A 25,395-nucleotide genomic window follows, 5' to 3' on the forward strand; every position below is an offset into this window, starting at 1 on the left:
ATTGGGCCCAGTGGGTTAAGCTGCCGCATGTGATGCATCCCATGGCAGAGTACTGGTTTTTATCCCAACTGCTCTGCTTCTGATCCAGCTCCCTGCTAATGTGCCTAGGAAGGTGCCAGAAGATGGTCCAGGTGCTTGGGTCTCTGCTGGCCCTGTGGGAAACCTGGATGGAATTCCTAGCCCTGGCTGTTGCAGCCACTTGGGGTACGAACCAGTGGATGGAAGATCTCTCTCTCTCTTTCTCTCTCCCTGTGTTACTCTGCCTTTCAAATTTCAATATTAATTTTTAATATTTCATACCCAAATAATATTTATTTTATCTTTTTGGATTTTAAAGATGTGATTTCTAACATAATTTAAAATTACACGTGTGATTATCATATGTTCCTCACATTACATTTGTCTTGTGCCACTCTGGTCTAGGCTGGGTCTGTGGGAGGGGAAGGGATGATCTATCCCTCCCACAGTAGGACCCCCGCACACATCAGAAGGGAGTGTGAGTTTGTAGGGGTAGGGAGTGGGGAGAGCCAGGCAAGCAGTCCCATTCTAACTTTGAGAACAGAAAAGCAATTGTGCAGGGAATGCAATAGCAGAGAGTTTGTAGACGCTGATATGTTTCTGAAGTATAAACATGACAGGATCACCTTGGGTATGTGTGTGCCATAATAAGAACGTTGAACTTGGCTGAAAACAATGGGAGTTAGATTCAGTGAAGAATTTTAAGCAGGAGAGAACTTGGATGGGATACATGTTAGAGATCAGAACAGAGCGACTGTACGGAAGGCAGGCAGGAAGTGGCCTAGAGCTGTGTAGTGCTGCAGGGGAGAAGTAAGGAGCCTTGAAACAGAGGACATGGGAGAGATGGTGGCAGGGTCAGGCTCCCCTGGATGTAGGTAGGAGATGGAAGGGCACTGGAGATGATTTTCAGTTGGGTAACTCCATGTCAGACGGTTTTGTTAATAAATGAAAAGAGGTAAAGAGGCAACCAAACCCCTATTTTTTTTGTTTTGACAGGCAGAGTGGACAGTGAGAGAGAGAGACAGAGAGAAAGGTCTTCCTTTTTCTGTTGGTTCACCCTCTAACGGCTGCTGCAGCCGGTGTGCCACACTGATTCAATGGCAGGAGCCAGGTGCATCTCCTGGTCTCCCATGGGGTGCAGGACCCAAGCACTTGGGCCATCCTCCACTGCACTCCCGGGTCACAGCAGAGAGCTGGCCTGGAAGAGGGGCAACCGAGACAGTATCCGACACCCCGACCAGGACTAGAACCCAGTGTGCCGGCGCTGCAAGGCGGAGGATTAACCTAGTGAGCCGCGGCGCCTGCTCCTATTTTTAACATGCATATCCAAATGAGTCTCCATCCTGCCCTCACTCTCTCCCCTCCGACTCCCACGCTGAAAGGCTTGCATAGCTTCCCAGCACTCTCAGATCAAAGACTAAAATCATTACTGTGAACCTAGCCTTCAGGACAAATATGTTCTGGCCCCGGACATTCTCTCACATCTTCATTGAACACGGTTCCTCCCTTGTCACACTGGCGCTGTCTGGATTCCTCCCATGTGCTCTGCTCTCTCAACTCTCTCACAGGGATGATCTTTCTTGTCCCTCCCACTTGTCTTTGTGCACTTTCTGTTGTTCTAATTGAATACCACACAGACTGGGTAATTTATAAAGGATAAAGGTTTATTCAGCTCAAGGTTCTGGAGTCCAGGAGTCCAAAGTCAAGAGGCTGTGTCCACCGAGACCTTTCTGGCTGGCAAGGACTCTCTGTTGAGTCCTGAGGCAGCAGAGGACATCCCATAGGGAGGAGGTGCCTCTAGGAATCAAAGCCAAACTGACTTTCTTAATAGACCCACTCTCCAGGTAACCTATTAACCTATTCATCCATTAATCCAAGAATGGATTAACTTATTCATAAGGGCAGAGCCCTCATGGTCTAATCATTATCAATGCCTTTCACCTGGGTTAGGGAAAACCTTGTAATTATTCTGTTTCTACTCTTGTCTTCCTGTAATAGGTCTGGAAATAGAGGCTGATTTATTCATCGTCATGGTCTTATCTCTTAACATCTCACACTGGGGAATAAATTTGAACATAGGTTTTGGTGGGGACTTCATGTTGGTGCCTTAAGAATCCTTCCCCGTCCTTTGGCTCTGGTTGGAGTTGCAGGGGATATGACCACCCTGCACCTGCCTGTCTCCCCAGGTGCTTTTGTGCAGTGCTCCTCAGCATCCCATTTTGTTCTGTTTTATTTTGCTTAAGAGCACTTCATCCACCTGAGTGACTGATCTCTGATTCCCCCTAGACCCTCAGCAGCACGTGTGTCTGTTTTCCTTTCCACCATATCATCTCGGCATGAGGCAGGCCCTCACTATGCATTTGCAGAGGGAAGCGAGCAGTTGAACAAAGGACTCTGGAACTTGGAGGAGAGCTGGTTCGGCTGGGAGTTCATCTCCACACTTGGATATCATTTTCCTAGGGCCAGAGTTGAGTACTCCGTGACATCACTTCCACGTGGAGCCTGCAAGATTACTTGCACTTCCAAAACATAGCCCCACCTGGGAGGGATATCAGGCCTCACTTCTCCCTGGGCCCCAGCTGAGTCTGGATACTCTCTCTTTCCAGCTCGATTCTCTAATGAGCCAGCTGAGCTTTGTACACAGCACGTGTTTTGAGCACGAAAAGCAGATGATTTGCCAGATTTCGTGAAGGATGAAATAGAATATTTTGGTGTCTTAAGGATCTCAATTTTGAATTGTTCTTTACTTTTCATTTTCATATAATTTCACAAATGGATGTGTCAGTGGATTCAATAATTATTGTGGAATCCAGCCTTCCAGAAAGTTCACACTGAAAACACAGCATTAGAAATGCTTGAATGTAGAAATATAGTGAAAGTAGACACCATTTTTTATTGTGAATAATTTATGAAATTCCTCTCTTAACTGTTTAGTGAAATTTCACTCTTCATGCTGACTTTTAGTCAGAGTGTATTCAGTTCATGTTACAGTCTGTGATCTTTACCTTGGTTGACTTTCTCTTTAAATAATAAATAGCTGGTTTTGAAACCTAGGTGTAACATTTCACAACCAGACTGAAGAGGCAATTGTTCTGTGCTATGCATAGGATATATACACTTGATGATAAATCTTGGTTTAAACTTTAATGTCACACTTCATAAATAAATAGGGAAACCTGCATGATTATCCCAGACACGTATACTTGCCTGAACAATAGTTTAATGCATGCAAACTGGCTGCAATCTGTACAAAGAATAACTTTAAAATTTTATGTGGCATCCCATGGATGGGAAAATAACAATTATAAAGTTGTTAGGGTTATAGTTTTCCCCTGTAGCCTGAAAAATAATTTTAATGAGGCCAGTGGCAATATTAGATATACATTATTTTCCCAAAGGGACAACTGAACCTGCTTCATTCCTTTGAGTTTACCTAAAAGTATTTCTCATTGCTTAATGTGGGCAAGAGTGAACCTGCAAATTACTCAACGCTATTCAATATGTTTACCAAGAAAAGGAAAATAAAGAAAAATATCTATTGCTACAGTAATGATTATTCACTATATCATAAGCAATAATATGGCAACATGGCAAGATTTTTGTTCGCACTGTCCAAATCTTTTTTCTTTGGAATATTTCTTGTTTTTCTTTATGCAGACCGCTCCCTCTTCTGATAATAGAAATGAATCCTCTAGGCTTTGTAGTGGGCATTGATATAAGGGATGTCTATCGTAATTTTTCAGCCCTTGCCCATGTGACTGACCTAAGCAATGGGCAGATGACCCAAACTGGGGCAATTCAGTTCCTAAGTGCAGGCTTTCCGAATTCAAGTTGTGATGAAAGATCCTTTCTCTTCTCTAGTTATAAGCTGGGGGTGGGGTACAAACCCAGAGCTTTGTTATTTTCTCACATGGCGACAATGACCTGAGTGATGGAAGTTTGTAGGCAAATGTGAAAGGCAGAGCATTCAGACCAGGAGGTTTTCGTCCTTGGTTTCAGTCCCAGAGATCAGGCCCACTTCTGTCTTTTCAGCAGATGGATCATATAAGCCAATAACTTTCCCACTGTCCATTTTAGTTGGCTCACTGGGGGATTCAAGGTCTTGAAACAAGGAAGAGCAATGACTGATACATCCCATTTAGAAGGCAACAACTCAAGAATATCCTTAACTCAATACACACTATGTATCTTTCACCATAATTCTGCATCTTTCAAATAAGTTGACTTCTTTATTTAAGATTTATTTATTTGTTTGAAAGACAGAGTTACAGAGAGTCAGAGGCAGAGGCAAAGAGGTCTTCCATCCACTGGTTCATTCCCCAGATGGCAGCAATGGCCAGAGCCACACCAATTCAAAGCCAGGAGCCAGGAGCTTCTTCCGGGTCTCCCACGTGGGTGCAGGGGTCCAAGGACTTGAGCCATCTTCTACTGCTTCCCCAGGCCATAGCAGAGAGCTGGATTAGAAGTGGAGCAGGTGGGACACAAACTGGAGCCCATATGGGATGTTGGCACTGCAGGCAGAAGCTTTACTGGCTATGCCACTGTGCTGGCCCCAGTTGACTTTCTTAAAAAAAAAAAAAATCCACATCCTTTCGGAAGACTTCATTGAAGTGATCAAAGCACTGTTGCCATTCCTAATTAGGAGTATTTTAACTTAAAAGCCAGAATTTTATTCAAGCTAATCTCTAAAAAAGGACCCCCCCCCCCATAGACAATCAGGGCTGTCAAGGATAAATATTACACTGTTGATGTAAAGTGGAATTTACATCTGAATATTCTGCTCTGAGTTGCCAGAAGCATTTGTCATGATGTTTTTCAAATCCTATCACCCTAAAGCAGCAGTGTCATCTGTCTTTGCTTGTAGCCATTTCCATGCAGCGACATTAAGAACAAACTTAATTGACAGTCAGTGGGAACCCAAGGGCAGCACACATGATCAATTATCTAAATATGCTTGTGGTTACCAAAGGGAATGCAGTTCATGAATCTCATATAACAAGGTTTTATGTAAAAAAGATTCTTGTTCTTTGGTGACATAAAGCTATCACCTGAACCTTTACTTCAAATATATATTAAATTAAAGTTCAATCAGCTCTCTCCAGTCTGCAATCTCGGGAACTTCCTGGCGCAAACCAATCCTAAATAGAATTAGCAGTATTAAGAGTGATAGCTGGTTCCTATCTGTCAGCTCCTTTCTGAGTATTTCTCTTTTGATAGAAGATTCTTGAAGAGCCCATCCTTCAACTCCTCTCACAGGCTCTATCATTGCACTGTCAAAATTACATTTTGGGAAAGGAAAGGGATTCGATTGTAGAGATTGGGTTCTAACATTATTATTATTTTTTTGCTGTCTTAAGAAATGATTGATTATCGAGGCATTGCTTTGAAAAGCCATTTTTACTGCCATTTTTACCTAATAGATAATTTTGAAATAGGTAATTGGTAAGTTTTATTTTACATGAATAATTCTGAATCTTCGGCAGCTTTCCCTGATTGAGCAGGTGTGGTTTGGGGTTTGGAATCGGCGGTTGGGGTGGAGTCACGACTCTGCCCTTTACCAGCTGTGTGACTCTCAGGTTTCCTGTGTCTTCAGTCCCTCATTTGTAAGCTGAGCTATGACAGCTCCATCCTCACAGGATTGTTCTGAGAATTAAATGAGATAATGTTTGAAAAGGGCTCAGCACAGATCTGAGTCCAGAGTAAACACTTAACACTTTGTTTTGCTTTTTAAGAATCTTTGCATTTTTCTTAATTTAAGTCTAGACTGATCAATGTGTACTGATGAGAATTGGTTCTTGTGGCTTGAAGTTAAAAGCCCTTTTGGGCCTGTAAATTCTATAAACTCTGACAACAGTTTAACAAGCCTTAATTTGTATATATCATTGCTAAGTTCCCTCTCTCCATTATCATTCTTTGGTGAGGTCTCAGAGGTGGTGATAAACATTTTGAAATTTCTGACAGTCTGACAAAACTATTACTTGATTCAAAGCATGCCTCTTTATTGTATTGTATTTTTCTTTAATTTTTTCTGCTTCACTGATTCTTTTTTGTTTAAGATTTATTTGTTTATTTGAAAGGCAGAACAACAGAGAAACAGAGAGATGTTCTATCTGCTGGTTCACTCCCCAAATGGCCACAATAGCAAGTGTGGGGAGCAACTGGGAGCAACTCGGACTAGACTAAGTTACTGGAATTAAGACTTATTCTATGCATCTGCTCTCCCACAATATGGCGCTGGGAGAGAAGTAAACAGCTTCCGCACAGCTGCCTCCAGTTCAACTAATAAACTGTAGGACTTGCTCCTGATTGGAGGAGAGCAGCGTACTTGGCGTGTGGGCAGCCGAGTTAGGATTGGCGGAGGAGGACTATAAAGGAGGAGAGAGACGGCATGCACCAGGAACATCTAAGGGGAACATCTAGCTGAAGGAACACCTGTGCAGCCCCCGAGAAAGCCGGCCGGCGGTGTGCCGCTCCCCTGCGGAAGTGGGGAAAGTGGCCAGGGGGAACCGCCCTTCCACGGAGGTGGAAGGGTCGGTAGCCAACCCGGGAAGAACCAGCAGCAAACCCGGGGAGGGCCGAGCAGACGAAAGAACAGCGCAGGGTCCTGTGTCGTTCCTCCACGAAGAGGGGGAGCGACGTAATGGTGCCGTGACTCGGATAGGAAACCTGACTCGGATAGGAAACCTGACTCGGATAGGAAACCTGACTCGGATAGGAAACTTAGGAGGGAAGAAACGGGAAGAACTGGGAAATTACCGGAGAGAGAGACTAGCAAACAGCCTAGGGAAAAGCCGGACGATAAAGGTGCCGGAAGAAGCTATTGAAAGCCTAGGCATAGATTCAGATACGGACTACGGGGGGAAGCTGGGAGAAATCTCTAAGGTCGAAAGCGAAAGTGAAAGCTAGAACAAACAGACTCGGATGCGGACTGTGGGGAGAGGCCAGGAGAAATGAGGGAGGAATATTGTTGGAGGAAAGTTTGGGGAAACATACCGGGTAGAGAAAAGTGTTAGGGAAATTGAAGCCGCGGGGGGCAGGCCGAGGCTGAAACGAAAGCTACTTTGGGATTCTCAAGTTAGCCCGGGAATAGGGGGCGAAAAGTTGAAACCAGAAGCTGAAACGTAAGCCAGATTGGGATCCGTCTGATTAGCCCGGGGAGCAAAGGACGGGAAGCCAAATCATGGGGCGGAGACGTATGCTGGGTTGAATTCGCCAGGCTAGCCCGGGGAACTTAGATTGAATGCTAGTGGTGGACACGTAAGCTACGCTGTGTGACTCGCGGAGGCTGCCGTGCGCAGAGAGAGCGTGTGGGGCACAAGTAGATAGGGAACGGGGCTGGCGCGAGGCCGTGGTTCAGACGCGAAAGGGTTAAGTGCGAGACCGCGGAGTGTGCGCGCAAAGCCGAGCCGCGCAGATGAGAGAGGCGCGGGCTGAAGCGGCTCAGAGCCGGTGAGGCGCGGAGAAGCAGCCTCGGGGCGGAGCCCGCTGGCGGGGCGAGGCGCCGGGAAGCTGCGCGGAGCCGTGAGCCTGCCGGCAGGGCGAGGCGCCGGGAAGCCGCGGGGATAAGAGAAACAGAAGTTTAGAAGTAAAGTGAGAGAAATAGGAATGCTGGAAGATAGAAGTAAAATGGGAGAAATAGGAATGCCTGGAGATAGAGAAATAGAGAAATAGAAAGGCCTCCCCTCAACATGGCAATGAGAAAGCTTGGATTCGGTCTGCCTGATTAAGTGAGGCGATGAGCACCTGGGCGGCTAGCAGAGTGTGAGCCGCAGGTCACCGAACACAGGCACACATCAGCGCCTAAAAACCTCCTCACAGCATGGCGAAGAGAGGACCCAGATTCGGTTTGCCTGATTGATAGGACTTGTAAGAACCTGTGGCAACTCTAGCAAGTAGAGCAGAGTGTGTGCCGCGGGACACCGAAGACAGGCGCGTATCAACGCCAAAAAATAAAAAGAAAGGGGGATCTGTGGGGAGCAATCCGGACTGGTCTGAGTTACTGGAATTAAGACTTATTCTATGCATCTGCTCTCCCACAATATGGCGCTGGGAGAGAAGTAAACAGCTTCCGCACAGCTGCCTCCAGTTCAGCTAATAAACTGTAGGACGTGCTCCTGATTGGAGGAGGGCAGCGTACTTGGCGTGTGGGCAGCCGAGTTAGGATTGGCGGAGGAGGACTATAAAGGAGGAGAGAGACGGCATGCACGAGGGAACATCTATGGGGAACATCTAAGGGGAACATCTAGCTGAAGGAACACCCGTGCAGCCCCCGAGAGACCCGGCCGGCGGTGTGCCGCTCCCCTGCGGAAGTGGGGAATGTGGCCAGGGGGAACTGCCCTTCCACGGAGGTGGAAGGGATAGTAGCCAACCCGGGAAGAACCAGCAGCAAACCCGGGGAGGGCCGAGCAGACGAAAGAACAGCGCAGGGTCCTGTGTCGTTCCTCCACGAAGAGGGGGAGCGACAGCAAGGTATGGGCTAGGCTGAAGCCAGGATCCCAGAACTGCATCTAGTCTCCTGCATGGATGGCAGGGATCCAAGTACTTGGGACATCTTCTGCTACCTTCCCAGGTGCATTAGCAGGAAGTTGGATCAGCAGCAGAGTAGCTGGGTCGCAAACGTAACCAGCTTGACCTGTTGTGCCCTAACACCAGCGCCTATTCTATTTTTCAAAAGTAATATTTTATTCTAAAGTTTTCTCTGTTTTCATACTTGTGCTTCCAGGAATCGGTCATCATCACTTATGATATGCAAGGTACTATGTAATATGGGGTAATATGGCATGGACCTTGTCCCCACAGAGCTTCCAATCTGGGAGAGCTGTTTAGTGAGGCATACAGACAGCTATGGAGGAAATCAAGATGAGAGAAATGCAAATGCTGCACAAGTGTGAGCGCAGGCGAGTTCCCTACGGCTGTGCCTGTGAGAGGGAATGGTTTGCCGTTCTAGAGAAGCGGCCCTCGATCCTGCCTGAGCAGGGAGAGGTCAACAACAACAACAGCAACAGTAGTGCTTTTGCTCTCCTGCAGATCAATTAAATCAAAATCTGTAAGGATCCCAGGCATGGTTAATTTAGAAAGCTACTCAGGTGAACCACAATCCTAGCAGTCTAAGCAACAGCGTAGCTCCTGAGCTGGTGGAAACTCCTCATGGAGACATTGAAGACAACACAGACCCGGAGCTGGAGAACCTGAGGTGAAGCCGAGCATCTAGGAGAACGGTGAGAGGGCTGGTTGGGGAGGGTGTCAGATCCACGCTTTAAAGCTCTGTTATGACCAGATATTATGAGCAGATATTAACTCTGTACAAAAACACTCTAACTCTTGCTTCTAAGGCAAGAAAAACCACAGTGAAACTGTCTGGCTTGTACATTTGGGAAACTGAGGATGTAATCTCACTTGATATTTGTTATCCAACTTGTGTGGCTGACTTGGTATCCATCTCTACCTTCTTTCTAACGGAAAGATAACTACATTTAGGTATCTTGGTGTTTTTCACATAGCTTGGGGGAATCTGACTCTACTAGTCTGCCTTCCTTGGGAAGGATTCTTGTTAGTTTAAGCAAAGTAACCAGTGTATAGCTTTCACGTGGAAGCTCTTTAGAACTCATGGGCAGTCTCACAATCAAAACTGGGCCAATCAGATGAAAAGGAAAGATTTATACTTCAATGGGAGCATTGTTTCTTCCTCCTGCTGGAACAAGACGTGTTGTCCTAATTGTTTCTCTAAACATTTTGTGACCACAAAGAGGCCTAGATTTAGGATGAAACAGTTGAGCACGGAGGTTGAAATAACCAAGTCCTGCTGACACCATCAGCTGCTGCTGAGAGTCTCTTCCTCCCTTCCTTTCCCCAGCCCTTCCACAATGCCCTTGCGTTTGCATCATGAGATAACCGCGTCCTCCTAGCCCGAGGAAGCCTGAAACTCGGTGTTTATTTGTTAACAGCTGGAATCACCCTTACTAATCCAATGGGGCATGGGTAGAAGGGGGATAATAAAGGGCTAAAGTTCAAAATGCCCATAGCAGCAAATGCTGATTCTGGTCTTGTGCTCGAGGGGGCCCTGGGAAGCAGGCACGGATATTCAGCCAGCTTTTGAGCATGCTGCCCTGAGGTTTGCAAGGCAGAGTGAGACTGCAGGTCCTTATTTGAGCATCACCTGTATGCATATGAACTGGAATTTTAAAAAAGTATCTGAGAATCCCAATACAAAGCTTGAGTTCCCAAACAGAGATCGGTAGCCTGAAATCACCTACCAGAGTCTACAAAAACAATTGGCATTTGCATCTATGTCTGTGCTGCAGTGCCTTCTCTCTTCCCTTTCTGCCTAGGCAAGGACTTAACTAGAGAATACTGTGAGAGTGCTTTCTGGCAGCACCTAATGGGGGAACCTCAACAGAACGCCAAGTGCTGACTCAGAGGCCTAGGGATTGGAGTCGTCTTTGTGAAACTTCTGTAGTTTGTTATTGGGGCCTTCACACACTTTGTCTTTGTCTTTTTGTATGGAGTTGTACAAAGACTTTGGGAAGTCTTTCAGCTTCCAGGTCTCACTGTCGCACAAAACTAAACAAAGTTTTTTTTTTTTTTTTTTATCTTAAAAATGGATTCTTAGCTTTTTAGCCTGTGCCCTTTCGATTGTAGTGTTCAGGACTCTGGATCAATTAAAGCCAAAGCATTTCTTCAGGTTCCCTCCTCTCTCCATCCAGCTTTGGCCCCAATGAGAAATGTACCTTTCCTCAACAGATGTCCATTTGCATCAGTGACCTCGAATGGACACAAGATGCTAGGGACTGAGTTGGGGGAAGAAGGGGTCCAACATGAAAAGCCCGTTTTTCCAGGGTAATCAGCTTCCCAGACAGCCATCAGTAATCCCAGGTTCGTGTGTTCCTCCCACCGCCATTTGTACCAGGGCTGGTCTATGTGGCATAGCACATGAGGAAAATGATAGTGTGTCAGTTCTAAGGTTTGAATATAAAAGACTTTGGCTTCTGGGGCCTGCACTGTGGCACTGTGGGTTAAGCCACTGCCTGTGATGCCAGCATCTCATATAAGAGCAACGTTGGAAACCTGGATGCTCTACCTCCAACCCAGCTGTCTGGTAACATGCCTTGGAAGGCAGTGGATGATGGCCCAAGTCCTTGGGCTTCTGCCTTCCATGTGAGAGCCCTGGATGCAGTCCATACTCCAGGCTTTGGCCTGGCCCGGCCCCAGTCTTGTGGCCATTTGAGGAGTGAACCAGCAAATGGAAGATCTATTTTTCTTCCTCTCTCTCTGTCATGCTGTATTTCAAATAAAAAATAGAAATTTTGTTTTTTTTTTTTTTTAAAAAGACTATGGTTTCCATTTTAGGTACTAAAATTTAAGAAATGAGTAGAACACAAAGCAATGAGAGCAATGCATACACGTTTTTTGTTTGTTCTGTGTAGTTTTTTCTTAGTTTCAACTGGGAAAAGTAAGTTTAGGAAAAACATTGAATAGAGTGGAATAAAAGCAAATAGAATATTTTCACTTTTAAAATATGTATTTGTATTTTAGTTTATTATTTGTGTTGGAGTGAGATTCAATTACACATGGCATTTTATTTTGCTTTGAAAACAGAAACAAAGTAGCCCTACTCCAAACACAAAGGTATGAATCATGTGTGTTATATAGCCATGAAAATATATATGAATTAGTGTAGTTTGAGATAAAGCTTTGAGATATTAAATGGAATACCTTTATTGTACCTTCTAATGTTCATTACAAGTAAGGATTCATTACACAATTTCACTTATTAAATATTAATTTATTTGAGAGAGAGGGAGAGAGAATAAGAACAGAGGTTCACCTACTGTTCACTCTCCAAATTGCAAATGCTCACAACGACCAGAGTTGGGCCAAGGCCACAGCTGGGAGCTAGACATTCAATCCAGGTCTCCCATGTTGGTGGCAGGAACCCAATTAATTGAGCCATCACTGCTGCCTCTCAGGGTCTACATAAACAGGAAGCTGGAGTCAAGAACTGGAGCCAGAAATTGAATCCAGGTATTACAATGTGGGACATGGATGCCTTATCTGGTATCCCAAGCCTGATGCTAAGTGCCTGCTCCAATCTCACTGTTTTAAAGGAGTACAATAGTAGATGCTATCTTTGAAATATTTTAAGAAAATGCTTAGATCATTAATTTGAAAGAAATATTGATCCAGGATTTTGTAGCATATCCCCAGTTGGAGTTTGTATGATATTTTTCTCATAATTAGAGTGGAGCTTTGGGGGTGGAGAGTGGGGGGGTGGGGAGAGGGTTAGTAGGTTTTGGGGGAGGAAGACCACAGGAGTGAAGTGCCATTTTCATCATACCATATTTAGGGTATATGCTACTAACCTTTTTGACAACCCTTACTATCAATCTTGGAGCTCACTTTTGAAGATTTCTATCTGTTCAGGTTTCAGGGTCCTGTACTCAGGCAATAATTTACTCATGGGGTTACAAGAACCTAGAACAGGGGCAATTTGGTTAGAGCTGCACCCATGGTGAGGGCTGTCTGGAGGGTGCTGAATCACGGAGCAAGGAAGAAGCTGTCTAACTCATCCTGCAATAGCACAGAGAGGACACAGCTGCAGCTGTGGGACTGTCGCCCTCTCTCAAGGCAGAGCCAGAGAGGGAGACCCCTCTTATCACGCTACCATTCCCAGCATCCCCACTGACTGTCTACCTGGAAGCCAGGTGACGAGAGAGTGTGGGCAATGCAGGGGTTCTGCTGGGCAGGGCAGAGCCGGGGAAGGACTGGGTATGTGTGGGAGCCTCAAAGAAGCCTAAGACTGGGGCCAGCACTGTGGGCCACCTGTGGCGCCGGCATCATGTATGGGCACCGGTTTGCATCCCGGCTGCTCCTCTTTCAATCCATCTCTTTGCTATGGCAGTAGAAGATGGCCCAAGTGCTTGGGCCCCTGCACCTGTGTGGGAGACCTGGAAAAAAACTCCAGGCTCCTGGCTTCAGATCGGCACAGCTCCGGCTGTTTCAGCCATTTGGAGAGTGAATCAGCGATGAAAGACCTCTCTCTCTCTGTAACTCTACCTATCAAATAAATAAATAAATCTTAAAAAAATAAGAAAGAGAAGGAGGAGAAGGAGAAGCTAAAAATGGGTACGTCCACGGAAAGGGACGTGGAGTGTGGCATAAAACAAGGGTAGAAAATTCATGATGGAGTCAGAGGAAAAGAGCAATTTCCACTGAAGATGCCTGAAGGACGGTGTCTTTGGTGAGGAATAAGGGTTGGTTGGGTGACTAAATACAAGCACAGCTGCTCCGCTGTCAAGGATTTCCTTTTCATTGCACCTAAAGCTCACATATTTAGATATTCAAGGGAATTTTAAAGTCTACAAACGTACACATAGTGAAATGTAAAGATGCTCCATATGGAACGGAGTCTATAGGGAGCACTGGATGGGTACCTGCAAATACTCAAAAGTGACTTAGGAAGTGACCTCTCTGTTCTGGCTCTGTGATCTGGAATTGAGCATGTTTTCACTTTCCAGAGAAATTAGGGAAACTCGTTACCGCTGCTGTTGGAGGCAGGCGTTCTTGGCCAATACGCCAAGATGTTCCAGCTGATTTGAATCCCAGGAACTTGTTCTGCCCCTGAGAAAGGATCAGGCAGATGAACAAACCAAGAAGGTGATTTTTAGCAAAAGAGTTTCTTGGAGAGCAGAGGGATTAAAAGAGCGGAGGGAGGGGCTTCCTGGAAGCCTTCCTGGGAGGGGCTTCTGCAGAAGAAAAAGCCGAGAGAGGACGTGGTCTGGGCGTTTTATACTCGCTGAAATGTTTCCTGTATGGTAAGCTCATTGGGCCATCTCATCTCCCACTCCTCCTACTTGGTTGTGACTTTTTACAAGACAGAGAAAACGTTGCATCTTGGGGCCTGCTTTGGGGGGGGGGTTGGGGTTGGTGGGGTGGGGGGTGTTGTGGGGGGCTGCATGGGGGTGGGGGCTGTTTGTCTTTACTATACTCCCCAGACTGGTCAGTGGCAACTCCAGCACCTGCTCTTCTGGGTGGCCTTAGCAGCAGAGCCTGCTTTTCCCCCAGCTGATCAACAAAAATCTTCATGTCTCTCTGTCTCCTTATCACACTTGCCTTCTAACACAGGCCAGGTTCCCATTTGGGTTAAGCCACATTACTAGAGGGGCCCCTTTGTTCTGTGAGTTTTTTTTTTTTTTAAACTATTCCTGCTCTGACTCCTTTCACCTTGGAAAATAGAAATTATATAACTTTTTTATCACTCATTATCATGGAGAAATTACAGGTACATTTTAAATAACAAATAATATGAGACCAAACTCACAAGTAATTCCAGATTTCAGACTAGAGAACATTATTTCAGGTTTAAAACTATTGCACAGTCTTAAATATGAGATAACATTTATTTCTATGAATAAATATCAACTTTTTTCACCTTGAATTCAACCAAGGTGTCTTTGGCTGCTAGCAAGTAGGGGGAAATGAATTGTTCTGCCTATTAATTGGAGAAGTTTTTGGAGCTCCAATAAACCTAGAGCAAGGGAAAAATGTGAGGTAGAGAGTAGGTGATGACAGCTTTATGATCTGTAATGTAATCATTCTTATTGACCTCCAGTTTGCCAATTGCATTTGCCAAACTCATGCCCTATGCTTGTATGTGTGCAGTGGAAACCAGTAATGGGAGTTTTATATCTGGGATGATGTAATAAAAATAGAAATACTATACCTACTTGCAAGGATTCAGAACCCAGAGAAGCCCATTAGCACGGATCCTCTGGGAGAATTTGCAGAAGTCCTGAATTTGTGTCTGCTAGGGAGTTGGTGAAAATGTTTGGAGCGCTTGGGTTTAGCTGATTTGGCCCAGAGTGTCAGGGAGGACCCTGGATGCCATCTGGGCTTCACTGCCTCTCTGTCGTGACTGTCTTGGACATTCTTTCTATAAATTCTAGTTGGGAAAAAGACAAAAATGGAGAAGCCCAGTTGAAATGCAGCATGGATTTGCAGCTGAATGAGTTAAGGTGGTAAGGAGTAGCGTGCATATTTGACAGCAGAAAATTACTAGTATGATTGAAATTATTGTGGTCACTGGCTCTGTTCAGAGTTGGAGTGTACCAAAATTAGTTCTCTGCCTCCCATGCCTTTCATATTTTCTGCCATAGCTCTTCCCCACCACAAAACACAACACTGACTTGTTCACAGATCACTCAGGGTTTTGGGAAGTTAATAATACAAGTGATCATGTCAACAGTAAAGCTGTATTTTATACAGATGGCTCTTTACAATTTGCAAAAGATTTTTAAGATAATCTTTTTAATCTTTGTAGTAATCTTGAGGATATATAGAGCAGTGCTATTATTGTCATTTGCAGGTAAAATAAAAAGTAAATTCTGGAAATGTGAAGTTCTTACTCTCAGTCACACAATTAGCAAGAAATGAAGTTAGTTTTCTTAAAAATAGATTTATTGAGGGGCCGGCACTGTAGTGCACTAGGTTAATCCTCCGCCTGTGGCACCGGCATCCCATATGGGCGGCGGTTCTAGTCCTTGTTGCTCCTCTTCCAGTCCAGCTCTCTGCTGTGGCCCGGGAAGGCAGTGGAGGATGGCCCAAGTGTTTGGGCCCCTGCACCCGCATGGGAGACCGGGAAGAAGCACCTGGCTCCTGGCTTTGGATCGGCACAGCTCCAGCCATAGTGGCCATTTGGGGAGTGAACCAGCGGAAGGAAGACCTTTCTCTCTGTCTCTCTCTCTCTCTCTCACTGTCTGTATCTCTACCTGTCAAATAAATTAAAAAAAATTAAAAAAAAACAGATTTATTGATATATAATAGAAGTAGGAAACTCTATACCTATACTTTGGAAGCATAAAATCTGGTAAATGTTGACATTGGAAGCATTTTCAAAAAATTCATGGAACATGTGTACATGAAAAATACTACACGTTTTGAAATTTTTAACACCAAAATACATTTATCTTTCAATTCCATTTCCAATGAACTTTCTGAAGTCCCATTATATGTATGCATCAGTGAAAACATCACATTGTTAGTGGCAGCAAACATTTCTGTCCCCCCTAAAAGTTTTCTTGTTCCCCTTCATAATCTCTCCCTCTTGATCCCCTTTCCTCACAACACGCATCTCCAAAATACCACTGATCTGATTTCTTTCACTATACACTAGTCTGAATTACTTGTCATTTTATAGAAATAGAATAATATGGTACATGCTTTGAAATTGTCTTCATTCACTCAGCATGATTATTTTGAGACTTATCCTTGTTATTATAGTGATTATCAAGAATTAAGTCATTTTGGGGCCAGCGCTGTGGCTTAGCAGGTAAAGCCGCCACCTGCAGTGCTGGCTTCTCATATAGGGCACCAATTTGAGTCCTGGCTGTTCCATTTCCTATCTAGCTCTCTGCTATGACCTGGGATAGCAGTAGGAGATGGCCCAAGGCCTTAGGCCCCTGCATCCATGTGGGAGACCTGGAAGAAGCTCCCAGCTCCTGGTTTTGGATCATTGCAGCTCAATTGGGGAGTGAACCAGTGAATGGAAGATATCTCTCTCTCTCTCTCTCTCTCTCTCTCTCTGCCTCTCTTTCTCTCTCTGTGTAACTCTGGCTTTCAAATGAATAAATAAATCTTTAAAAAAAGAATTAGGTCATTTTAAAGAGTTACTGAGCTGTATTCCATTGTATGTATGTACCATAGCTTGTTTATTCACCTGTTGATGGATGTATGTTTCCAGTTTTTAAATGTTAAAATAAATGTGTTAATGAAATTTATGTAGAAATGTGCATTATAGACATATACTGTTCTTTCTTTTAGATAAATACCTAGGAGCAGAATGGCTAGATTATAAGATAGATGTATATTTAAATTTTAAGAAAGAGTCAAATTGTTTTCTAAAGTGGTTACACCACACATACATTCCCACTAATAGTGTATGAGATGTGTTATGGCCAAAATTTTAATTTTAGATTTTCTAGCTCATGCAGGGTTGCATCTCATTGTGATTCTACTTTCCATTTCTGTAAAGACTAACGGTGTTGATATTTTTCGTGTTTCTTAGCCATCTATATACTGCTTTTATTGAAATAGCTGCTGAAATAGGGCCGGTGCTGTGGCTCACTTGGTTAATCCTCCGCCTGTGGTGCAGGCATTCCATATGGGTGCTGGATTCTAGTCCCAGTTGTTCCTCTTGCAATCCAGCTCTGTGCTGTGGCCCGGGAGGGCAGTGGAGGATGGCCCAGGTGCTTGGGCCCTTGCACCTGCATGGGAGACCAGGAAGAAGCACCTGGCTCCTGGCTTTGGATCGGCGCGGTGCTGGCCATAGTGGCCTTTTGGGGAGTGAACCAACGGAAGGAAGACCTTTCTCTCTGTCTCTCTCTCACTGTCTATAACTCTACCTTTCAAATAAAAAAAAATAGCTGCTGAAATCATTTGCCTACATTTATCTTTTTAAAGATTTATTTATTCTTTTGAAAGGCAGAGTGACAGAGAGGGAGAGATAGATATACAGAGAGACAGAAGGAGAGAGAAGAGAGGGGAGGGATGGGGAGGGGAGGGGAGGGATTTTCTATTCACTGGTTCACTTCCCAAATGGCTGCATCAGTCTGAGCTGGCCCGGGCTGAATCCAGGAGCCCAGAACTCCATCCTGGTTTCCCACAATGGTGGCAGAGGCCCAAGCACTTGGATCATCATCTGAGACCTTCCCAGGTGCATTAGCAGAAAGCTGAATTGAAAGCAGAGGAGCTGGGACTCAAACCAGTGCTTTACTATGGGATTCTGACCATCACAAGTGGGGCTTAACCTGCTGTGCCACAACGCCTGCCCCTGCCTGTTTCAATTAGGTTTTTTTGGTCATAATATTAGTGGATTGTAAAAGTTTTTTATATATTCTCTGTATATAAAAAGCTGTACATGTATAAATATCGATATATATTCTTTTGATGCAGATATATTTTGAAAATACTTTCTGGAGTTTGTAGCTTGCATTTTTACCTTTGTTCACAGATTTTTGCATTTTTACTTTCTTAACAAGTGATTTTTTAAAAAAAAACACAGAAATAGTAAGTACGGTTTATCAATTTTCTTTTTCATCAGTCATCTTTTTCATATTATATCTAAGAAATGTTTGCCTAAGTAGCAACATTTTATCTTTGTTTTCCTCTGGAAGTTTTTATAGTTTTGAATACTCTATGTTGGTTTATGTTTGATATTGATTAGTTTTCATATGGTGTGAGGTATGCATTGATGTACTATTTTTATTGCTGTTTTGCATATAGGTTTCCCATGATTCTATCACTGTTTCTTGAAAAAACTCCTTTCTCTTCCCAATTGCTTTTGCAGCACCCTCCATAGGAAATGACAACTTCAAAATTTGGAATTGGAGACTCCTAGGTTGAAGGATGAAAGGCTTTTAAATGATTTCCTTATTCAAATAAGAAATACCATAATTCAATGAGTCTTTTTAGTCAAAGACAAGGAATCTCCTGTCAATGTTTATTATAGTCATCAACAGTGGGACACAGTGGCCGAGGCACTTATGTATAACTGTACTAATCAAAGTGTCTATTTCCGCTTAAGCACATGCCTGACTTTCATGTGTCAGTCATACAGAACTAGGAAACATTGTGCCCTTGGCTGCGGAAGCCTGAGTATTATACATGGGAAGGACTCACTGAGATCATCACTGTCAGAGAAGTCAAAGGAGAATATGTAAACAGGACAATGTAGTACTTGATCCGATCCAAAGCAGTCAAGTGTGCTGATCTGATAGTGGGGCAGGGCTTGATTCATGAGGAGCTGGTTCTTCTTAAAACTTAAGAGAAAGAAAAGGAAATTAATCCAGAAAAAAACCAATATGTGAAAGTATCTCATGATAAGTGTTATCATTGTTAATTATTATTCTTATCTTTAAGGCTTTTATTTAATGAATACACAAATTTCAAATGTACAGCTTTTAGAAATATAGTGTTTCTTCCCTTCATTCCTGCCTTCCCACCCCCACTTCCATCCCCCCTCCTACTCCCTCTCCCATTCCATTTTTTATTAAGATTCATTTTTAATTCACTTTATATACAGAAGACCTACTCTGTACTAGAGATTTCCACTGTTTGCACTCACACAGACACACAAAGTATAACGTACTGTTTGAAGACAAGTTTTACCGTTAATTCTCTTAGCACAACTCATTAAGGACAGAGGTCCAACATGGGGAGTAAGTGCACAGTGACTCCTGTTGTTGATTTCATTGTTAATTATTATTAATACAGCAATGTTAATTGCATTATTGGCAACATAGTGATTATTAACATGTCAAGGAAACTACCAAATTTCGATTTGAAAGGGAGTCATTGGCTAAAGATTTAGTTATTGATCATTTATTATTTCTCATCTAGAACTGAGGAATGGCTCATTTTAGTTGAACCATGCAATCTGAAAAATGTTAGTGCTTCCACAGTGAACAAGAAGAAAGTCTTCCCAGTGTTTTATGACACCATTGCTTCTATGTCTCTGAAAAGAAAAAGATGTTCTCTTTTGAAATCCATAAACATATATAATATATATGTATATTTAATGTATATTATATACATATATGTATATAATATACATATAATATACATATATATTATACACAGACACACACACATATATATATATATATATCTTCTGCCTGAAGTGACAGAGAAAGCTCCTCACTCTGAAGTCTACAGGGATACAAAGAACCACACATAGCCATTACCCAGATAGATCTTTGCTTTTGTTATCATTGTAGCTGCTCTTCCTACAGGGAAGAACAATTTTGTAATCATGACCAAGGGCTGATTCAAGATTTCAATGAAGGTATTTAATAGTCTTCATTTAGGTAGTAGTTACATATCTCTTATGGTTAGAAGTCTTCTAATTAATCTTGATGTCACCACAGACCGACACAATGCCTGACAAAATAGATCTTTGCCCAATATTTATTAAAATATGTGGGCAAATATCACAAGAATCTTTTTAAAAAATAGTTATTTATTTGAAACACAGAATTACTGAGGGCAGAAGCAGAGAGAGAGAGAGAGAAAGAGAGAGAGGTCTTCCATCTGCTGGTTTACTCCCCAAATGGCCAGTCCAAAGCTAGGAGCCTGGAGCTTCTTCTGGATCTCCACATGAGTGCAGGGGCCACTGCTTTCCCAGGCCATAGCAGAGTTGGATCAAAAGTGGAGCAGCTGGGACTTGAACCAGTGCCCATGTGGGATGCCATCACTGCAGGTGGTGTCTTTACCTGCTAAGACACAGCACTGGCCCCCACAAGAATCTTTAACACTCCACCCCTTCCCCAAATCTGATATCTTAACCCCCACAAAATATAGTTACTATCCATTCATCATTTCAATTTAGATACATTTTAATTTTGGTTCTATCAATTTAGTGTTCCCACTAAATTGTTTTATTTTTAAAAGATTTATCTATTTTATTTTTAAAAGATTTATCTATTTATTTGAAAAACAGAGAGAGAGAGGGAAAGAGAGAGGGAGGTCTTCCATCTACTAGTTCACTTCCCAAATTGCCACAACAGCCAGAACTGGGCCAATCCAAAGCCAGGAGCCTGGAGCTTCTCCCAGGTTTCCCATGCGGGTGTAGGGGCCAAAGCACTTGGACCATCTTCTACTGCTTTCCTAGGCCATAGCAGAGAGCTGGATCGGAAGAGGAACAGCCAGGACATGAACCCATATGAGATGCCTGCATCGAAGGTGGAAGCTTAGCCTACTATGCCACAGTGCCAACCCCTGGAAACACCTTTTTTATAACCACACCAACTTCCTTCATCCCTACTCTGCGTTCTCACTCCCCAAGCCCTGACAACCACTAATCTTTGCTCCATTTATAAAATGTTATTGTTTCAAAAAAAAAAAAAAATGGAATCATGTACTACGCAAGCTTTGGAGCTTAGTATTTTTTCAGTTGGCATAAGTACTTGGAGAGTCACCCAAGCTGTTCCATGTATTGATAACCCATTCCTTTTTATTACTTATGTTGCTATGGAAGGTATGCAGCAGTTTGTTTAACCACTGACCCATTGAGGAACATCTAGAATGTTCCCAGTTTTAGCCTTTTACGAATAAAGCTGCTTTGAACATTAGTGTATAGGTTATCGCGTGGGTTTAAGCTGTCATTTCTCTAAGAGAAACTCAAGAGTGCACTTGCCGTGCCATACAGTAATTGGATGTTAACCATTATAAGAATTGCTGAATGCTGCCTATAGTGGCTAAGACATTTCATATTCCCAGCAGCAACATACGAAGGTTCTATTTTCTCCATGATTTTGTGAACACTTGTTATCACCTCTTTTTCTTTGCTTTTTTGGTTTAGGGTGATTAGCTGATGTGAAGTAGTATCTTATTATTATTTTGATTTGCAACTACCTAATAACTTGATATTAAGCATATTTTCACATTCTTATTAACCCCTTATATATTATCTTTGGGGAAATATATGTTCAGATACATTGCCCATGTTAAACTCGGTTATTTGCCTTTTTATTACTGGTTGTAAGAGTTCTTTATATAGTCCTGGTACAAGTCTCTTCTCAGATAAATGATTTTCAGTGGATTGAATTTTCATTATCTTTTTACTTTATTGATTGTACCCCTTGAAACACAAAACTTTAAATATTTAAATTGCATCCAATTTAGCTATCATTTCTTTGTTTAATAGTGTTTTTGGTACCATATTTAAGAAAACATTGTGGCTGGTGCTGCGGCTCACTAGGCTAATCCTCCGCCTGCAGCACCAGCACCCAGGGTTCTAGTCCAGGTTGGGGCACCCAATTCTGTCCTGGTTGGTCCTCTTCCAGTCCAGCTCTCTACTGTGGCCCGGGAAGGCAGTGGAGGATGGCCCAAGTGCTTGGGCCCTGCACCTGCATTGGAGACCAGGAGGAAGCTCTTGGCTCCTGGCTCCGGATCGGCGCAGTGCACTGGCCCTAGCAGCCATTTGGGCGGTGAACCAACGGAAGGAAGACCTTTCTCTATGTCTCTCTCTCTCACTGTCTAAGTCTGCCTGTCAAAAAAATTGCCTAATTCAAATCAAGAAAATCTAAACCATATGTCCTTCTAAGAGTTTTATAGTTTCAGCAATTACATCCAGGACTTTGATCCATTTTGACTTAATTTTTACACAGTGGTATGCAGTAGGAATCCAAATTCATTCCTTTTTGTGTGTAAATTTCCATTTTTTCCTAGCACCATTTATTCAAAAGAGTATTCTTTCTCTGTTGAATGCTCTTGGCATCCTTGTTGAAAGTCAATTGACAATAGTTGTATGAGTTTATTTGTAGACTCTCAATTCTATTCCACTTCCATGAATATGAAAATATATATATATATATCTGTCTTATTCCTTCTGCCAACAGCACACTCCTCTGATTACTGTAGTTTTGTGATGAGTTCTGAAACTGGGAAGTGTGAGTCCTCCAACTCTAACACTCTCTCTCTCTCTCTCTCTCTCTCTCTCTTTAAGATTGTTTTGGTATTTGGGTCCCTTGAAATTTCTTATACATTTTAGGCTTAATTTTTTGGTTTATTTAATAAACTTTGAAGTATAGTTCTCTCACTCTTACCTGCTCCAGAGATGCTCTGTTTACTCTGAGGGATGAGTCCCTGGACCTCTTATGATTAGGGAGGAGCACTTGCTGACTGCGTGGAATCAGAGATCGTCTGTAGGTGTCTAGCTGATCTGATTCTTTTTTACATACATACCTCAAACTTTCATTAGGAGAAAAATAAAAGAAAAAAATGAATTCTCAGGGAAATCCTTGAGCTCCCATAGAGCTTCAGGCTTTGCAACTGATTGCTTTCCTATTTTGTTTTGTCATTAAATGCTTGCTTCCTAATTGCCTCTTAATCCAGCTTTCAGTCATTATATGTTGAGTGCCTCCTTTACAACCACTTTGCTGAGCGCTGGGTGCCACCAGTTTCTGAGGCTCTTACGGATTGTGGTTTCTGTTTCCTCTCTTTGTGGGCTCATTCAGTGAAAACTCCCTTTACTATCATTTTTGGCTTTCAGGAAGCAGCGGTCCTAAGTGCATGGGTTCAATCTGCCATTGCCATGTTTTTGGTATTTTTGTTTTGTATTGATTTCATGGCTTTCAGTTGTTCGCATTTCACTAGTTGTCTCCTTAGCAAAAATATATTTGTATGATATATTGAAAACTTTCAATATGATTAAATTATTCTGCCACTAATTTTAGTGCTGCATCATGTTCTATTATGGGAATATTGGATCACTTAACATTCTTTTTAGGGCTTTTCCAGTTTTTTAGTTTTGGAAGCATTGCTGTGATGAACAGCTGTATATAAAATTTCCTACATTCTCATAAGTATTTCTCTACAATAAATTCCTAGCATTTGTCTTAATCAAATGATGCATATATATATATAAAATCAGACATCTGATATTCATTGACAGATAACCCAGCAGAATGCCTTGTTGATTTCATGTCTATCAGCTGATCAAGAGACCATTTTTTTCCCTAAATACACATCAATACTGGGCATTACCATTTAAAATTTTTCTTATGCTTTCACTTTTTTTTTTTGTTTCAAACCTGAAGTGGAAGCAATGTGATTTATTTTATTGTAATTTTTAGAAAAAATGGCTTAAGGTCCATTATCCTAAAACTGGATTTATGATATTTGGCAGAAGTCTCTAAATTTTAATTAACATATTTAACAAAACACTGCCATACAGCAAAGTATTTATTTTAGTTGTATAGAAGTATAATTTCCCATTAATTCTTTGGAAAATTTCAGTAGGAAAATTTCTTCTCAAATAGATATTCACTGAGGGAAACGTGAGATATTTTCTATGGAGTGGGTAAAAAATTCTCAATCCTATTTGGGTAATTTTGGGGGGTTAATCTTGTGGAACAGAATTTTTGTGATTTGATCAATCATTTGTCTATGACTGGGACAGGTCTGGGAGCATGTTCTTCCGTATTTGTTAATTTAGGGAGAATATCTTCTTCACAAAACCAAGATTTATTTATTTGAAAGGCAGAGTTACAGAGAGAGAGGGAGAAGGAAAGAGAGATCAATTTTCCATCTGCTGGTTCACTCCCCAATGGCAGCAACAGTCAGGATTGGGCCAAGCCAAAGCCAGAAGCCAGGAATTCCATCTAGGTCTCCCATGGGGGCAGCAGAGACCTGAGCACCTGGACCATCTTCCGGCACTTTCCCAGGCACATCAGCAGGGAGCTGAATCAGAGGTGGAGTGACCATGACTTCAACTGCCAACCTTATGGAATGCCAGCTTTGCAAGCTGGCTAACCTTCTAGCCCACAGGGTCGACACTGTGGCGTAGTACATTAAGCATCCACCTGCAATGCCGGCATCCCATATTGGAAGTGGCTGCTCCACTTCCAATCCAGCTCCCTGCTGATAGCCTGGGAAAGCAGTGGAAGATGGCCCAAGTTCTTGGGCCCATGCACCCACATGGGAGACCCAGAAGAAGCTCCTGGCTTCAGGTCTGCCTAGCTCCAGCCATTGTAGCCATTTGGAGGGTGAAGCAACAGATGGAAGATGGAGAGGCCTCTGTTTCTCTCTCTGCCTCTTTGTCTCTGTAACTCTGCCTTTCAAATAAACCCTCTCTGTCTCTTCCTCTCTCTGTCTGTAACTATGTCTCTCAAGTAAATAAATAAACCTTAAAAAAAAACCTTCTGGGCCAAGGGAGAATATCTTGATCCTCCCTGAAGACATTCCTTTGGTCACTTCAGTGAAGAAATCAAAAGACCATATATTCAAGCAAGATGCTTAGTTTGCTGTTCCAGTTTTCCCTTAATAATGTTAGTCAGCCTTATCTGCTAGTTCGTTGGTCTTTAAACAAATGCAGATTTTTGTAATAGCATTAGAGAATGACTATGCACAAAGTCGAATGTTTCTGTTTACATTTACAAAAATATTAGAGACAGCTGGCAATTATGAAAGCTTCTTTAAACAACAGGCAACTCATCTATACTCATGGATTGTGATTTTCAATAGGCTAGAACTCCTTCTTTGCAAGAAATTTTAACTCCTATTTGCTAGATTCCCCTTACTCCTGATAAAATGAGCAACAGCCATCAGGTAGAAGTGCCAACCACATGGTGCTAGCCCTTGGAAACAGTCAAGGAATTGATTCTCTCTTTTTTATGAATGCCAAAGTATTTGGAGTCAAACTTTGCAACTGTGTGTCTCCTTTCCTACTTTTCTTCTGATGTAATTAATTTATTTCCTTCTCTATTGTGATGAATAATTTACATTCAAGATATTCTTATTGTTCTCTTTTGTTAGATACATTTTGTCTGCTTCTAATTCATTGTAAAACAGGTTGAGAAACAAAGGAAAAAAGAAAGGTCTTAA

At 42.7% G+C, this 25,395-nt stretch overlaps 1 long non-coding RNA gene across 2 annotated transcripts in view; it reads left to right on the forward strand.

Moving 5' to 3' along the window:
* Positions 1–8,495: 8,495 nt before the first annotated feature.
* The window catches only part of LOC149127517 (uncharacterized), a 73,927-nt gene continuing 57,027 nt past the window's right edge, over positions 8,496–25,395 (forward strand). For both annotated transcript variants that reach the window (XR_016231271.1, XR_016231272.1), the window contains exon 1: positions 8,496–9,236. This is a non-coding gene — a long non-coding RNA (uncharacterized LOC149127517). The remainder of the gene's footprint in view (positions 9,237–25,395) is intronic.

Source organism: Oryctolagus cuniculus, chromosome 3, assembly GCF_051225735.1.
Source record: "Oryctolagus cuniculus isolate XC-2025 breed Fujian yellow rabbit chromosome 3, ASM5122573v1, whole genome shotgun sequence".
Classification (NCBI taxonomy): Eukaryota; Metazoa; Chordata; class Mammalia; order Lagomorpha; family Leporidae; genus Oryctolagus; species Oryctolagus cuniculus.